The sequence below is a fragment of the Rhinoraja longicauda genome, chromosome 11 (assembly GCF_053455715.1).
Source record: "Rhinoraja longicauda isolate Sanriku21f chromosome 11, sRhiLon1.1, whole genome shotgun sequence".
Lineage (NCBI taxonomy): Eukaryota > Metazoa > Chordata > Chondrichthyes > Rajiformes > Arhynchobatidae > Rhinoraja > Rhinoraja longicauda.
The window spans coordinates 38,995,940-39,014,346 of record NC_135963.1 but is presented as its reverse complement, the minus strand read 5'-3'; the positions used below and the strand labels follow the sequence as shown (position 1 = coordinate 39,014,346).

The 18,407-nt window shown below is 40.8% G+C and overlaps 1 protein-coding gene across 5 annotated transcripts in view; it reads right to left on the bottom strand.

Annotated features, from left to right (window-relative positions):
* Positions 1–17,227, bottom strand: part of ralgps2 (Ral GEF with PH domain and SH3 binding motif 2) — a 252,065-nt gene extending 234,838 nt beyond the window's left edge. For 4 of the 5 annotated variants that reach the window (XM_078407415.1, XM_078407417.1, XM_078407419.1 and 1 more), the window contains exon 1: positions 16,863–17,227. The gene's annotated coding sequence lies outside the window, so the exon portion shown is untranslated. Of the gene's footprint in view, positions 1–16,666; positions 16,772–16,862 lie in introns of those variants that run through there. The other variant, XM_078407416.1, reaches the window with a different exon arrangement.
* Positions 17,228–18,407: the final 1,180 nt, after the last annotated feature.

Here is an 18,407-nt window from a genome sequence, read left to right as displayed (position 1 = left end):
TTGTCATAACACTGGGACGTGACAGGCTAAATCACTTAACTTTACAAGGTGCAAAAGTGTTAACTTGTCCTTGGCATCCATATCAACAGGGCCTCAACTTTTAAATTCTAATCTTTGTGTTCAGATTATTCTATGGCTTCAATGATTTCAAATTACTTCCATTCTACCATTTCAGTATGACCAGTTCTGCTGCAGATAGTGACAAGTGTGTAGTTGGAGAGGTCAATAATCCAGTCAACTGGCTTGAGAAAGTATATTCTGCATAGACTGATTTAGGAGCCTTCATATTCGTTGACTTTCAGCAAGGTTCAGTATTTCCTGAGAGTGAATCCAAGGAAAGCAACGAGCCAGGATGGAGTCCCTGATTGTCTCCTCAGAATGTGCGCAGACTAACCAGCAGGCAGATTTAGGGCATCTGTTACCTCTCCCTATTCCATTCTGAGATCACCACCTGCTTCAGAAGACCATCATCCCAATGTCACAAAAATAGCATGCCAGAATAACTAACATCGAGTTAACATAATAACTAATATCTCGGTGGCACAACGGTAGAGTTGCTGCTTTACAGCACCAGGAATTGATCCCGACTACAGGTGCTGTCTGTACTGAGTTTGTGCATTGTCCCCGTAACCTGCTTGGGTTTTCTCCGAGATCTTCGGTTTCCTCCCACACTCCAAAGACGTACAGGTTTGTCGGTTAATTGGCTTGGTATAAATATAAATTGTCCCTCGTGTGTGTAGGATAATGTTAATATGTGGGGATTGCTGATCAGCGTGGACGGTGGGCCGAAGGGCCTGTTTCCATGCTGTATCTCTAAAACTAAAACATAAAATTACTCTGACATCCACTATCATGAAGTGTTTCAAGAGACTGGTCATGGCACATATCAACTCCAGTTTCCCATAGGGTCTTTGTCCACTGTAATTTGCTTAGCACTGCAACAAATCCACAGCAGACACTATCTCCATGGCCCTACACTCATCTCTGGAACATCTCCTTCAATACCATAATTCCAACCAAAATTATCACCCATCCCCTGGATCAAGGAATCAGCACAGGTGCGTGCATCTGGATCCTAGACTTCCAGATTAACAGATCAGAACCAGTAAGGTTTGCAGCACAACATCCTCCACAATAATTCTCAACACCAGTGCCCAGCAAGGGTGTGTTCTCAGCCACTTACTATACACTCATGACTTTTCCAAGTTTGCACATGACCCTACTATAATGGGCCAGATCTCAAAACAATGATGAGATGGAGTAAAGAAAGGAAATACAGAGCTTAGTAACATGGTGTCAATACAACAATTTTTCCCTCAGTGTCAGCAGAACAAAGGATTCATTATCAGCTTCAGGAAACAGGATGGTGTCCACCTCCCAGTCAGCATCAATGGTGCTTATTTCACAAAATGCTGGAGTAGCTCAGCAGGTCAGGCAGCATCTCAGGAGAGAAGGAATGGGTGACATTTCGGGTCGAGACCCTTCTTCAGACTTGGTGCTCAAGTAGAAATGGTTGAGAGCTTCAAATTCCTAGTCACAAATATCAGAACAATTTGTTCTGAACCAACCACATTGATGCTCTGCCAAGAAAGCCTCTACTTTCTCAGAAGACTAAGGAATTCAGCATGTCTCCATGTCTCTTATCAATTTCTATAGATACACTGTTGAAACCATCACATCTGAATGCATCACAACTTGGTTTAGTAACTGTTCTACCAAAGACCGCAAGAAATTGCAGTTTTGGATGCAGCTCAGTCCATCACACAAAAAAGCCTTGCAACCCCCACCACCTGCCTTCCTGCCATCAGCACTTCATGCTGCTTCAGGAAAACAACCAACGTAATCAAGGATCACTTACACCCCAGTCATTCCCTCTTTTTCCCTCTCCTGTCACAGAAGATACAAAATCTTGAAAACACACACCATTTCAGGAACAGCTTCTTCCTGTTGTTCGCAGACTCTTGAACATACCTCTCAAGATAGGGTGAAGTCCTGAACTCCCAAGCTACCCCATTGCAGCTCCTTTAAATGTTTTAAATGTTTGTAGCTGCAACACTATATTCTGCACCGTGGTATTTTTCTCTTTGCACTACTTGTAGTATTTATGCATGGTTTGATTGTACTTGTGTATGGTATGATTTGACTGGATAGCACACAATACAAAAGGTTTTCCATTGTATCTCAATACACATGACAATAATGAACCAATACTCAAGGAAGGAACCTTCAGGTTGAATAGTGATTTCTAATTGTGTCATGAGTATTAACACTACTTGTAGAAGATATGGGGTTGGAAAACACAGTAGGCAGAGCAATGGGAACCAGAGTAGTCGGTCAGAAATTGGAAGGAGTGATGGGAAGGTAATGGTTAGGACCAGTTAGTCTCAAAGAAGGGACAGGCAGGGAGAGGTGAGCGAATATGGTGACGCTGGTGGGCTGAAGCGTGTTTATTTCAATGCAAGGAGTATTGTGGAGAAAGCAGATGAGCTTAGACCCTGGATTGATGCTTGGGACTATGATGTCATGGCCATTGTGGAAATGTGGTTGTGGGAGGGACATGATTGGCAATTCAATTTTCTGGCGTTTCAATATTTTAGAAGTGGAAGACAAGAGGGAGGCAAGAGGTGGAAGATTTGCACTGCGAATCATGGAGATTGTAACAGCAGCACCCAGAGAGGACATACTGGAGAGTACATCTGCTGAGGCAAAATGGGTAGAGCTCAGATATTTTAAAAAACCTAGACTTCTCTGTTCCACCTTTGGTACTAAGCTATCAACTGATATATTAAGGGAACCTCTTCATTTAAAAAAAAATAAAGCTGTTCATCAAAAAGAACCAAAGCAAAACAGAAAAACAATAGCATAGTGGTTACTGGACAAGCAGGCAGAATTCTAGACCACTAATTTTGAATCTCACCATAGTAATTGAAGAATTTAAATTCAAGCAATTAAGTCTGAAATTAAGCCCTCCAAGGGACAAAAGGGACTAAACAGGGTCAATTAGAATTAATAACTATTTTAAACTCCTTTAATGACATCAAAACTTAAGAATTAAAAAATGAAAGTAACCAAAATAGCACAAGATAGTCCTTCTGATTGTTTGTTACAGACATCACACAGTCCAAAGATTGTTTCTAGTGTAAAGAAACAGCTCAGTTCATGCCCAGTTGCTTCAGTTTTCAACGAACCAACATTTTCATGGTATTTTCTTTTAAATCACAACAAGAAAACAAAGACAAGACATAAAAGCAAAAACTTTACATCACATTAAGGCAATCAAGATGTCCAGGATACTCCAATGCCATGGAAGTCTGTCTGCCAGTTTCATATTTCATTATTTTCATTTGATAGGAAAGCTAATGGCATGTTGGCCTTTATGACAAGAGGAGTTGAGTAGAGGAGCAAAGAGGTCCTTCTGCAGTTGTGCAGGCCCCTAGTGAGACCGCACCTGGAGTACTGTGTGCAGTTTTGATCTTCAAATTTGAGGAAGGACATTCTTGCTATTGAGGGAGTGCAGCGTAGGTTTACTAGGTTAATTCTTGGAATGGCGGGACTGTCGTATGTTGAAAGACTGGAGCGACTAGTCTTGTATACACTGGAATTTAGAAGGATGAGAGGGGATCTTATTGAAACATATAAGATTATTAAGGGATTGGACATGTTAGAGGCAGGAAACATGTTCCCAATGTTGGGGAAGTCCAGAACCAGGTGCCACAGTTTAAGAATAAGGGGTAGGCCATTTAGAACGGAGATGAGGAAAAACTTTTCAGTCAGAGAGTTGTAAATCTGTGGAATTCTCTGCCTCAGAAGGCAGTGGAGGCCAATTCTCTGGATGTTTTCAAGAGAGAGCTAGATAGAGCTCTTAAAGATAGCGGAGTCAAGGGGTATGGGGAGAAGGCAGGAACGATTGTGAATGATCAGCCATGATCACATTGAATGGCTGTGCTGGCTCGAAGGGCCAAATGGCCTACTCCTGCACCTATTGTCTATTGATAGTACCAAAATAATGAATTTATTTACAAACATGTTCACTAGCTTTAATAAGATAATATATGCACTATCCCTGAATCAGCAGGTCTGTCCAATCTGGATTCTCGTAGGACAAGATGAACCACAGTCCTGACCAGGCCATAAGCAGGGGATCCCCAAGGCCATGACCGAGAATGCCCAGATGGCCTTCTGTTAGTTCATCGATTTAAATTTTTTTTTAAAATTTATAAATATATTGCAAAGAAATCAATGAAATTAACTAAAATGAAAATAGTAAGCAATTTAATAAACAATAAGCAGTTGCCTTTTTAATTAAAGTCATCATCTTCTTCCGTCAGCATACACAGCAAAGGTGCTGACTCAGTAAATTTATATTTTTCCCCCCCGGACTTAGTGGAGCTTTGGATGTCAAATGGAAGGAGGGTATTGTCAGCATTATTCCACAAAATCGCTTAAATTTAGTATATATCAGCCCCTTTAGCCCCTGTTTTATTATCTTAGGACCACAAAGGTTTGAAGTACTGGCTCGAGATGACCACAAGTTGTCTTCTCGACCTTGTGAATACATTCCCTGACGCCCGTTCTTTATTCAGTAACATTGCAGCTGATCTGCCATTTCACAAAACAACCTTTTTGTACTTTCCCTCTGCTTTTAGTTCCTTACTGTTTGAAAATTGACTAACTCGTAAAATTTCACATTAAAATAAACTGTGCATTTCTACTAACGTATAACTTTCACAACACAGCCCAAATAAAATTTTGGAATTTAAATTTCACACAAGTATTTTCTCTCCTTTGCTCCTTCAGTTACTAAATATCAGCATAATAAGAGATTTCCAATCAAAGTAGAGTCTATCAATCTTAAGACAAATTCAGACAGTAACCCACTCCCCCGTGATCCTTTCCAGTTCCCACCAGCCCACTCAAGGTCTCTCTTCCTTTGTTCACCTTTTCGGAGGCCCCTTGTAACCTGGATGCATTACCCATCCTCATTTGCTCATTACCTGCATTCCTGGGTTTCTTATAAACAAAAGACAACGTGCTGGAGTAACTTAGTAGGTTAGGCAGCATCTCTGGAGAATATGGATAGGTGACCTTTAGGATTGGGACCTTTCTTCTCACTTGGTTCATCTTCCCCAACTGGTACCATCTGCCCATCTTCCCTCCCTTTTCTGGTTCTATCCATCACCTACTAGCTTCTGTCACACATTTTTGACCCCTTCCATCCTGGCTTCATCTTGCTCATTATACATGCCTCATCTGGTTTCACCAATTACATAGAAGTAAGAAGGTGAGGCAGAGGCTGCTATGTACTGACTATCATTCCTCCATGTTCTCAGTTCGGATGCAGGGTTACATCCTGAAAAGTGGATAATCCCTTTGCCTCACTGGATGCTGCTTGAGTTCTTCCACCAGTTTACTTTTTGCTTTTAAGTTATTTATTTCAAACCATCTGTTTACTATTTCCTGAACAGATTAAGGTTTTATTATGTAGGAAAAATAACCGCAGATGCTGGTACAAATCGAAGGTATCACAAAATGCTGGAGTAACTCAGCAGGTCAGGCATCATCTAGGAGAGAGGGAATGGGTGATGTTTCGGGTCGAGACCCTTCTTCAGTCTGTTTTATTATCTTTTCAGAAGGTTTTATTATCTTTTGCTTAAGTTTAGTTTATAGTTTGGGGCCAGGACTTCTGCCTACCGAGTTCACACTGTTCGCATTAGTTCTGTTATCCCACTTTCGCATCTACCCTACACACCAAATCAATTTACAGAGGCCAGCTAACGTACAAACCCACACCATGTTGGGATGTGGGAGGAAACTAGAGCACCCAGAGGAAACCCATGCAATCACAGGGAGAACATGCAAACTCCACCCGGGGTCAGGATAAAATCCAGGTCTCTAACGCTGTGAGGCAGCAACTCTACCGGTGGCGCAATTCTATTTTTCAAGCATAGAACAATTATGAATTGTGGACCATGAATTGTGAACACAGGAACTTATACTTGAATGGGTATCAACTGCAACAACAACAAAAAACTTCTCAGATACAAAACCCTAGCAACCAATTTACACTGCCAATGGCTTTCAGTGTTCTGTTATTATATTTTTAAAAAGGTAGGTAATAGAATTAAGTTATTTTATCAACATTTCCTTTAACACTGGACTTTTCCTTCTTATATTTTCTGTCTGGTGTTTCCCCAAATAATAGACCACACCTTGAAAGAAACAATTCTCGTTGAATTTTCCACAGGCATAGAAATGGAATAAATCTTAAACACTATTTTTTTATTTAACTTAATTAGCAAGCAATCTATTAGATATCTATTGTTCCAGTGACAGAAGCACATTATTTCATTAGACCGATAAATTTATGAGTGACACTAAAAATCATGTATTTTTGTACCTGCATAAAATAAAGTCAAGTTCTCCCCCATATCCGAGGTACATTTTGTACTAATGCCAACATTTTTATTTATAGTGCTTTGGACATTGTAAAATCAATACAACAGGATAATGTTACTGAAATAATATCTGAAGAGACATTCAATTCCCACTATGGGGATTTTAAAGCAATTAATTAAATAAACCTGGAATAAAGTAAAAGGTTTCAGTAATGTCACCTTCAAAATCAGCAGTCATTAAAATCCATCCAATTCACTATATTTATGGTTGGAAATCCATGCAAATGCCACTGCAGACCCACAGCAACATGTTCAAGGTAATTAGGGACGGCCTATAAAAGCTGATCTTGCTGCAATGCCCATGTTCTATGAACAAAAATATAGAAAATTCCCAGTGCATTTCACAGGAGCATTATGTGACAGAAAATAGGCAATGAACCAAGGTGATGGATTGATGACCCAAAAACTCTCTCAAACAAAGGATTTTCAGATGTGTTTTAGAGGAGGAGCAAAAAAGAGAATGAGAGGTTTGGGAGGAAATATTGTGGTGAAAAGGAGAAAATGTAACAGAGTAAAAGTGAAAAGGGAAGTTAGAATTATGGCACTATATTCACTTCATTTATATCTACATTTACAGGATAACTGAACATAAACAATTTGTGGAGCCCAGCTATTAATCCCATCACTAAAATTTCCTTTCCTCTCAAACAATAATTTTTCTATTTGAATTGGAAGCATTCTGCTGCACATATCTGAACATATAATACGAGGCTTGCAGAACCGAATACCATTGCCTTATTTTTGGTGTTAAAGCAGAACATTAATTTTCACCTCTTAATTTTTTTTTTAGATTACTGGCACGTTTGGTTCTATAATTCAATTGATATCATTTGGTGAGATTGAGTGGGTGGGGAGAGAAGCAAGGCTGAAGACAGAAGAGTAAATAAACTCGAGTTCATGTATCTCATTGCCCTTCAGCAAACACTGCTGAAAGTGTTGATATTATATAATTAATACCCAAACAACTGATCAAAGGCCAGACCCCATGGTTATTTTAACAATCAAAAATGTTTAATCAATAGAGTCACTGCAGGAAAAAGCAATCAATATACACTTACGTTTACTATCAAAAGATATCCCAAGGATAGTTTAGTTTATTGTCACGTGAAAAGCTTTTGTCGCGTGCTAACCAGTCAGCAGAAAAATAAACATAATTACAATTGAGCCATCCACAGTGAACAGATACATGATAAAGGGAATAACGTTTAGTACAAGTTAAAGTCCAGTAAAGTCCAATTAAAGATAGTCCATGGTGGATAGTAGCTAAGGACTGCTCTCCAATTGTTGGTCGGATGGTCCAGTTGCATGATAACAGCTGAGAAACTGTCCCTCATTTGTGTGCATTTTCACACTTCTATACTTCTTACCTGATGGGAGAGGGGAGAAGAGGGAGTGGCAGGAAGAGGGAATGTACTCTTCAACACGAGTGTACTCTTAATACTCTTAAACCAAGTCTTAATACTTCAGTCATTCAATCTTTAACAATAGAGTTCTCCAAAGTTTTTTTTACATGTATTGAGAACAGCACCAAAGCTAAAGATAAAGTAAATCCAGTCCACACCAGAGTTTACTAATTTAAAAGATCTTATAAACATCAGTAATTTAAGCAAGGATAATTGCAACAACTTCAAGTACACTTCCCAAATGTTCTAATCTTCCTAGAATAGCTTCAAAGACAGTCTAAATTGATAGAATTCTATGTGAGAATTTTAACATACACCCTTGTGCAAATTAATTGAATCACAGGCTGATTTTGCTATTTATTCTAATTTTTCACTGAAACCTTATGAATCTCTCTGAAAACGCTCTTCTGGTTATTTTGCATTGTCCAAGTATTCATTTTCAGTGATTTAAAATCATATGAGAAGGACTTGTCAAACAATTAGCAAAATGATTTCAAGCAATTCATAAAATGGTTATCACTCCAGGAGGCATATAAACAAAGATCATAATCTTGCATTAACATTGTTTGAAGTCATAGCCAGAGATCACAAAGCTGGCAGGTGTGAATCAAGCTTGTGTGTCCAGGATTATCAAGCAAGGGGACAGGCAGATGAGGTCATAAAAGGAAAGGAAGACAACTGATCAGGCCCTGCTAATTCGGTAACGTAAGAAGAATCCAAGAGAAGCGATACCCTGAAGTAAAATTGAGGCAGCAGGATTCTCACTAAGCTCAAGCACCATAAGCCAAAACCTCAGTGAAATCGTACAGCCAGAACACCTGTGAAAAAAACAACGTAACTGCTGCGACGAAGAAACAACAATACCACTGTGCCTTAAAATATAAAGAATAGACACGTGAAGAATGGACAAAGGTGTTATTCAGTGACTAAAGCCATTTCCCGGTTCAGGGCCACCACAGCCGACACGTTTGGAGATCGATAGGAGAGGTGAGAAAATAGCACAAATGGAATTTGAGCAAAACACAAATGCTGGAGGAATTCAGCGGGTTAGGCACCATCTGTGGAGGAAATGAACAGCGGCGTTTCGGGTTGGGGCAGGTCTACATACAGTACTGGAATGGTCCTAACCCCAAATGTCATTCCCTCCCCAGATGCCAACCCACCGAGTTCCTCTAGCAGTTTGTGTTTTGCTGCAGCATGGAGGGATTCTGAAAGGTGTGAAGTAGTGACGCCATAGAGGTGCAAATATCTAATCATTTTGTAGTGCAATTACAAATTCAAAAGCATGTTGATTAATCTAACTAGGGGCAAAAAGAGTAAAAATCAAGGAGGTTATAGTAATCATGCACAAGCAACTATACAGGCTCAATTAAGAATACCAAGTTCATTTCTAGGTCCCTATTATATAAAGAACAAAAACATAAAAATCATACATAATGAATTCAATAGAACGACATGAAATTTTGAAAGGGAATAACCAGCCACCTTCCAAAGCCCACAATCTAAAACTGGTAGGCACAGGAAAAGGGATCAGCTATTAGTTCCAAGAAAATCTAGGATCTTCTAGGAAGGTGAGGGGTGATCTGCTTGTGGAATATAAAATTATGAGAATAGATAGAATGAATGCACAGGGTCTTTTACCCAGAGTACGAGAATCAAGAACTAGAGGAAATAGGTTTAAGGTGAGGGGGGGAAAATTTAATAGGAACCCGAGGGGTAACTTTTATTTTATACAAAGGGCAGTAAAATGGAACAAGATACCAGAGGCGGTAGTTGAGTCAGGTACTATCACAACATGTAATAAATATTTGGACAGGTACATGGATAAGATAGGTTTAGAGGAATATGGGTCAAATGCAGGCAGGTGGGTCAAGTGTAGATGGATCATGTTGGTCAGTGTGGGCAAGTTGGGCTGAAGGGCTTGTTTCCACACTGTATGACTCCAAGAGTAGCAGGTTAATTGACCACAGGAAATTGCAGTGCATATGATAGAATCTGAAAAGTGCAATGGAAAGGGGATGAGGTCATTAATGGAAACATAGGGAGAATAAAATGAGATTGGCATAGGATTCATGTTACCACTGTCTGATGGACTTGGTGGGCCAAAGGGCTCGCTTCTGTGACAATATGGCTGCAATTTTATGACTAAGATCACTTTTTTTCACCCAGATAGTTGTGAATCTTTACAATTCTTCACTTCAGAGAGCAGTGAATGCTCCAAGGTGGAGTTTAAGAGGATTGATAGATTTTTGAAAACTTATTAATATTGGGATCGAGTAGGAAAGTGACCTTAAAATCAATGATGCTCCACAGTCTATTTACTCTTTTATTTATGTTCATGATGTGAAGCATGAAACATAGCAGGAGACACTTAGGTACTGGTACCATTTCCATTGAAGCAAGGTTACAATTTAATACAAATGTAGAAAATTGACTGGTTTATCTCAGAAGATGTACATTCACTTCTTTCAATTCCCAATCAACAAAAATAATGCCCATCCATCCTTACTTCTTTTCATCAGCATTATAAATCATTCCCTCTTGGGTATCACTTTCACCTCTTTCAACCTAGCCAACTCATAAAAACCCACATTTGATCTCAAATTCCTTGCAAATTATTCCAACTCTCGTCAGACCACACTCCAATTCAAGTAAAATGATATTACATTCACAAATGACACTCCAATCCTTAAGTATAAGAAAATAACTGCAGATGCTGGTACAAATCAAAGGTATAAATCGAAGGTATTTAAAAGGTATTGTGAATAAATACCTCCAATCCTTAAGTGTCATTTGTGAATGTAATATGAACATTTCTTCATGCTCTATGAAGCCTTTGAGACAGTAGAATTGCACAAGCTACTTTTAATGGTCTTTGACATTGCCCAGATCAGAGGACAGATTTCATTCCTCGCAATTAATAATGGCTTCTCTTCCCATTCCTTAGAGACATTCCAAGTGTATCATTGAATAGAACAGCGCATTATATATAATAATAATACATTTTATTTGTCATATGTAGGTTGGCACAGGATCAACAGTACAATGAAATGTATTTGACAAGACAACGGGTCACCTCAGCAGTCATATTCCAAGGATAAATAAGATTTTAAAAATGACATTAGTAAGGTAAAAAGACAATATTGAAAATAGGTAAAAAGACAATATTAAAAATAATCAACATATATGATTTGAAATGTGTTTATGAGGTCAGAAGCCTGATGGCCCGATGGTAAAAACTGTTCTTAAGTCTGGTGGTACGCGCAGCCATTCTCCTGTATCGTCTGCCTGACGGTAACAAGGAGAACAGCCTGCGTGCTGGGTGGCTGTGGTCCTTGATGATGCTGCGTGCCTTCCGCAGGCACCGCCGGTAGAAAATGTCCTGAATGGCCGGGAGACAGTTGCCAGTGATGTGCTGTGCTGTTTTCACCACTCTCTGTAGTGATTTGTGGTTGTGGGCAGAACAGTTCCCGTACCAGACTGTAATGCAGCCCTTCAGCAGGCTTTCGATGGTGCATCTGTAGACGTTTGTGAGGATGCTGGCGTTCGTGCCAAACATCCTCAGTCTTCTCAGGAAAAAGAGCCGCTGGTGGGCCTTCTTTGTTATTGTGTCCATGTGCAGTGTCCAGGAAAGGTCCTCAGTGATGTACACACCGAGGAACTTAAAGCTGCTGACCCTTTCAACCTCAGCATCACCATGGATGGGGAGGTGTCCACTCCCCCGCTGTCTCCTGTAGTCCACGATCATCTCTTTAGTTTTGCTGACATTGAGAGAGAGGTTATTTTCCTGGCACCAGCAGTTTAGTGCCTTTACCTCCTCTCTGTAGGCCGTCTCATTGTTGTCTGTGATGAGGCCCAAGATGGTCGTGTCGTCAGCAAACTTTAGGATGCTGTTTGAGCTGTGCTTAGCAGCACAGTCGTGCGTGAACAGGGAGTACAGGAGAGGACTGAGCACACAGCCCTGTGGTGTGCCTGTGTTGAGGATCAGTGAGGAAGAGGTGTGGCTGCCAATTCTCACCACCTGGGGCCTGCCCGTCAGGAAATCGAATATCCATCCACAGATGGAGGTCTCCAGTCCAAGATCAAGGAGCTTGGGGACGAGTTTTGAGGGAATAATAGTGTTGAATGCCGAGCTGAGTGGATACTGAGTGGATATTGACCCTCGATCACCCATCACTTGTTCTATGTTATTCCACTTTTACATCAACTTCCTGCACACTAGGAGCAATTTAGAGAGGACAATGAACTGACAAACCCACACATCTTTGGAATGTGGGGGGAAATTGGAGTACCTGGAGGAAACACACACAGTTACGGGGAGAATGTGAAAACTCCATGCGGACAGCACCCGAGGTCAAGATCGAACCTAGGTCTCTGGCACCATTTTGTTGCAGCTCTACCAGCTCCTTGTGCCACTCACATATTCATGGATTTCTCCTATTTCTTATCTTATATTGTCTGAGGCAGTATCATCCACAGATGTGATGACAACTACTGTATGTATGCAGGTAACATCCAGCATATCTCTCTGATCCCCGTCGGTTGCCGATGAAGTCAGACTTCAAGTTTAGGAATAGAAGCAATTACCCTCTGCTAAAAGACTGGATGGAACACAAAAGACACTGCATTAAGGTCTATTGCAATCTCTGTCTTTACTGCCAAACCCAAGGTCTCCACCAGTTGCAATCTCATCCTAAATTACGGTTGGGAGGCTCTGGTTCAATAATCTTTGCATAGTTAAGTCTGCTAACTTCTGCCTTTGTAATATCACCCACTTCAGTCAACCCAGTTGATAATTTCATCTATTCCTCTGTAACCTCCACATGGAAATATTTGAATAAAAAATAAAATGTTGCAGATATTGGAAATTTGAAATGAAACAGAAAATACCGGAAGACTCATTAACCGAAATTCAACTTAATATTGAGCCTAGGGGATGTGTACCTGATTCATATATAAAATGCTGCTTTTCAAATTTAAAATGGGCTTCATTGGAAGAGTAGAGGAAGCCCAAGGACAGAAAGATCAGATTGGAGTAGAACAGAAAACTAATGTGGCAGCAACCAGAGGCTTGGGGGGTCAAGCTTCATACTGACAGTAAGATGTTCTGCAGAGAGATCATGTAATCAACTTTTGATCTCGCCAATATAAAAGTTTGAATTGTGAGGGAAGGGGAGGCAGTGGAAATACTCCACACTAAGCTGCAAATAGTACATTTAAATCACACAAGAGGAGTATTTGGGCTCATTTGCTATGGAAATGAAGAGGGGTGGGGGAGGGAGGAAATAAAAGAGTAGATCGTATCCTCCAGTTGCTCTCACTGTGCCACAAAAAGGAGACCAGCTATTGCTGTTGTTAAAGACCAGATCAGATAATACCACAAACACACAATCAAATCAAACTCAGAGTGCAGAATGTAGTTCTCTGCATTGTGGTGCATCAGTTCCATAGTCGAAGTCCAATGTCCACAATCCTAATAATTCAAAAGGTGAAACAAACTGTGACCTTTGTTTAAGAAAGGACCTTTCAGAAGCCTGATAACAGAAGAGAAGAAGCTGGTGTGTGCTTTCTGCCCAACAGGAGCAGGATGACTGGGATGGAACAAGTCTTTGAGTATGTTGATATGTAAATAACCCACCATATTCCACTGGCTGTGTTCTATCCAGCTTGCCAATCACCACTATCCTCAAAGACCTACATTTACTCTGAATGCCTCAAAGTTTTAAATTTCATGTTTACATCCCTTCATGGCCTTGCCTCTTAACGTCTATAGATTTTCACTATTATTAATTCCATTCACATATATATTCCATTTTACCGAGTCTTGTTTCTAAAGCATTCCACTCACTACCCTAATCCCTCATGCAACTTCTGAACATTTAAATCCAACTTTTAAAAATGTCCTTTCTCAACCTTGTTGCCTCTTCATTTCCATACTATTTTTAAGAACCTTGAGAAACAGAGCACAAAACAAACTGCTCAAGTCTTTAAGGATTTTGACCAAAAACATCATTTGTACATTTCCTTCCACAGATGCTTCCTAACTCACCAGAGTTCCTCCAGTTTTTTTTGCTTAAGATTCCATCGTTTGCAGTTTTTTGTGTCTCCTTGTGAAAACATACCCTGATTTCAGTAAGCCTTTTATCTCTATTTTTCTGAAGCAGTCTCAAAGGCATTGTACAAAATGCAAGCCATTGCAGTTACTTTGTGTACAAAATGATAAATAGATAATTAGACCAGAATGATGAAGGTTCTCGGCCCAAAACATCACCCATTCCTTCTCTCCAGAGATGCTGCCTGTCCTGCTGAGTTACTCCAACTTTTTGTGTCTACGGTTTAAACCAGCATCTGCAGTTCCTTCTTACACATAGATAATTAGATGTTTTGTTTAAGCTCCGATTCCTGACGAGAACATAAACTAAGTATCTCCAGAGTTAACAGCAAGCAAAATACAGACATGCTTAATTTCATAAGTAAACTCCAATCTTATATAAACAGGTTTAACTCGGGAAACGGCTAATATTCTATAAACAAACTAAATTGAGGCAAAGCCAAATATAATTTTCAGCACGGTTTAGATGATATTATCTTCCTTTACACATGAACATTTTCTCATTTGCTTGATTGCTACTCTGAACTTAAGTTTGTGATCCAAATAATTCTTGCAGTATTTCATGTATTTTCATGCAAAATTAATTTCCCACCTCTAAAATTAAAAAACTTCAGATCAGAAAATTAAGATTTTGTCAAACCATATATCTTCAGGAACAAAAGTTACCATCACATAACAATTATTCTTTTGAAGAAAGGGGGAATCGAACATTTATATTTCCATAGATATTGCTTGTCTATTGAATGTTTCCAGTATTTTGCGTTTGTATTAGCAGTTATATTGCATTTTTCATGCCCTCACAATTTCTGAAAGCAAATTACAGTCAAACAATCATTGCTCTCTCTCTCAGTCTGAAGGGTCTCGACCTGAAACATCACCCGTTCCTTCTCTCCAGAGATGCTGCCTCTCCCGCGGAGTTACTCCAGCATTTTGTGCCAATCATCATTGATAATTTGTTATCTTCCAGAGAAATGTTCCAGCTATTTTTTTGATCAGCAAGGTCCCAAAATCAGCAAATGAGGTTAGCAACTAACTCAAGGGTTCAAAGTGTACGAGGGATTAAAAGTGGCCAATACATCCATTCCTTCTCTCCAGAGATGCTGCCTGTCCTGCTGAGTTACTCCACATTTTGTGTCTACCTTCGATTTTAACCAGCATCTGCAGTTCTTTCTCACACATTTTGTGAGCTCTGGATTTTTAACAGCATCATGTGTTTTTTAAAGTTCTCCTTGAATAAGTACATAGGACTTCAAATTAAATTATTTAAACTGAAAAACATAACCTTTGACGATTCCTTGTTCTCATGACTTGAATAATAGACTGAATTGTGTATTTAAGTGAGCCTTGCATTGACAACAATGCATCTGCAAAGTGGATACCACTCATACAGACCTCCCTCCAGCACATTGAGGATAAATAATTTTAATAACCGAAATGTTTATCCATATAAATATGAATGCTGCATGTTTTTGCATTAAGCAATTCACCTACAAATGCCCTGAATTTATGTTCTACTTGCACTCAACCTAAAGGGCAAATAATGGTGCAGGTATCCAATGTGCAACTGTAGTCGACTGCAGGATTCTTTTTTTACTGAAATCCTTCAGTATTTACAAGATTAGAGTGGTTGAAAAGATTTTTTGACAAAGTTTGTGAGAAAATTGCACTCAATCATTATCCTTAATCTCCCAATCTAAAATCTCCCCTGACACAGCATCCATTATTTTCATTAGAACTGGACTAACTGGCTTTTCTACGCATGTCCATAAAAGGCCCAACTATCTACAAACTGGTGAAGGGCAAGACAATGGAGCTTCAAAGAGCAACTGCATAAAATTTTTCAACAGAAGAATGTTGACGACGGTCATTGAGGGAAGATTATATCTTTGTTTTCCAATCAATGTAGTAATTATTATTATTTTAAACAATAAGAACGCGCCACAAACAGAAAAAAAATGTCGATTTCAGAAACGTTTCTGTTTATTTTGTGACCTTTCTCACAAGGGATAAGGCAAGCACATCGTCGTCTATTTGTGAATTGGAAAATCAGAATATTATGCAACGAATACTACCTAAATCTAATACTCCTATTTCAAGCCAGCTTGATTAATGGAGCTGAATCTGGCAAGAGAACACTAACGTTTAACAGAGAAATAGTTACATTGTTAGAAGTTAGAAAATCAACACGCACATTAACAAAAACACGTTTTAATTATTTAATCTTTCCTTAAAAGAAATAAGGGCCACATAGCTGCCAAATAGGGTATGATGAGCATGTGCTGAAATGGATGCTGACCGAGCAATGAAGATGTGGACACAAGGATATTGACAACTTCCACAACCGCCATACAATATCAAACTCCGATATTCAATATCAAACTTTCCCTATGCAATGGTCCACCCCAAAATATAATCTCCATGAAATGCGTGCGAGAAGGAAAGTCATTGCCGCCCACTTGCAGAGTAAATTAACCAGGTCAGTGCTCCATGGCAATGTTATTGAAGGGGGCTGAGGGGGTTGTAGAGGAAAGGGGGGTGGGCAGCCAAGTCGGCACCAAGCACACGACAAGCTGTCACTCCGTCCCCGCGGCTGCCTGAACCATCACAAAGCGATGCGCCGGCGGCAGGAGACCTTCCCCACCCCCCCCCCCCAAAAAAAGAGAAGGGTGCTCGACCTCGCCTCCATCGTCGCTTACAAGGGAAGGGGTGATTGAGAGTTTGCTACATTCTGCCAATTTCCGTCGGCGCCGGGCCTCGACCGGTGCGGTATCGGTGATCGAACTGCAACGAAACGAAACGCCAGGAAGCCTGAGCCCATAGGCCGGGTGGTGCGAACGGGCAGAGGGGGGGCTGGAGAGAGCGATGTTGCTGGAAGAGAGAGCGAGGACTGACCTGTATCGTGTCCGGGTCGAGGCTGCGCGAAGAAGCCAGGCGCTGCCGCCGCTGTCACTGTCTCTGACCCTCGCACACATCCCAATCCCCGGACTACGCTAGCGCCGCCGCCGCTGTTGCTGTTGTTGTTGGTGGTGCTGCTGCCGCCGCCGCCGCCGGGAGGAGGGGCCGTCGTGTGGAGAGAATGCAGTCACGCAACCGCCGCCAGCACAGCCCTCGCGCAAAGGCGGTTCGTTGGGGCGAGGGTGCGCTACTCCTTCTCCGCCTCTCGCGGCCGCAAACCGGGCTGCGTCAGAGAGCTCGCGCCCACTGCCCCAGCAAGGCACGGTTCCGAGCCCCCCCGCGTGCACGGCCGGCCACCCGACCCTCTCCGCCGCCAAGCACTGCTGGCCCGCACGTGCGGCTCCCCTCCCACAACTGTTCCAGGTCGCGCACACGGACGTGATTCATGTCGCTGCAGCACCCAAACATCAAGTCATGTCACGACTCATTTCGTGCGTACTGACAAGCAATCAGCCCCCATGTCAGCTTGCGAACAGCCATACCAACACTTCTGCAATATCTTGCACCACGATAGAAGGGGTCCAATGTTTCCTTCCAATACATTTTGTTTTCGTCTCGTGCAGACCAATGAAACTATAACCACAACTACTATGCCACTTGAATCAATATTTTGTAACACCTCGCATTTGAAATGTTACCCGCAATTTCACATGCATGTACAGCAGCGGACGGATCACGCCAACACTGGACAGAATTTTGTGATCAACAACACTCGAGTGTTCGATCATTCATTCACTTTTTAAAGTAATTTGCCTATTATTTCCCTACATTAAAAATTAAAATAACTGGAGTACAGCTCTGCACCTGATTCTACCCGGCGTATTCCTAAAATCAGCACAACCCACCTCAACATATCCTATCAGGTTCACACAACTCCCAATGTAGCTGCAATAATATTGTTGACGTGGGTATTGTGCCAGTGGCTCCTTCCAGCTACAAATGGTGTGGTTTTCTTCATACAAACACTTTAAGTAAATAGGACAATAATAACTTTGTAACTGAAAAGCCTGCAGTAGAGAATATGTCATAGGGAAGATAAATTGTGAGAGGATAATATGTTTGGCCAGGTTTCAATGGCCATAGCATCTGTACAGCACAAAAAAGGGCAATTCATTCCATTTACCCACTACCCTCTGAGTTAAAAGTTGCCCCTCAGGTTCCTATTAAATCTTTTCCCTCTCACATTAAACCTATGTCGGCTGGTTTCTGATTCCCCTACCCTGTGTAAAAGACTGTGTCCTATCAATTCCCCTCATGATTGTATACATTTTTTAAGATCACCCCTTAGCTTCCTGCGAATAGATTCCTTCCAAGGAATAGATTAACATAAATTCACACATGTCATGTGGTACCTCATTTGGTTCTTGATATCCAAGCTCAGAAAGTGAATGCTCAGGTTTGATTCTGAGGAGAAGCTCACCTGCATGTAGGCCTTGATGACTGGCAATCAATAATCCAGGTGCACTGCCTCCTCACTAACCT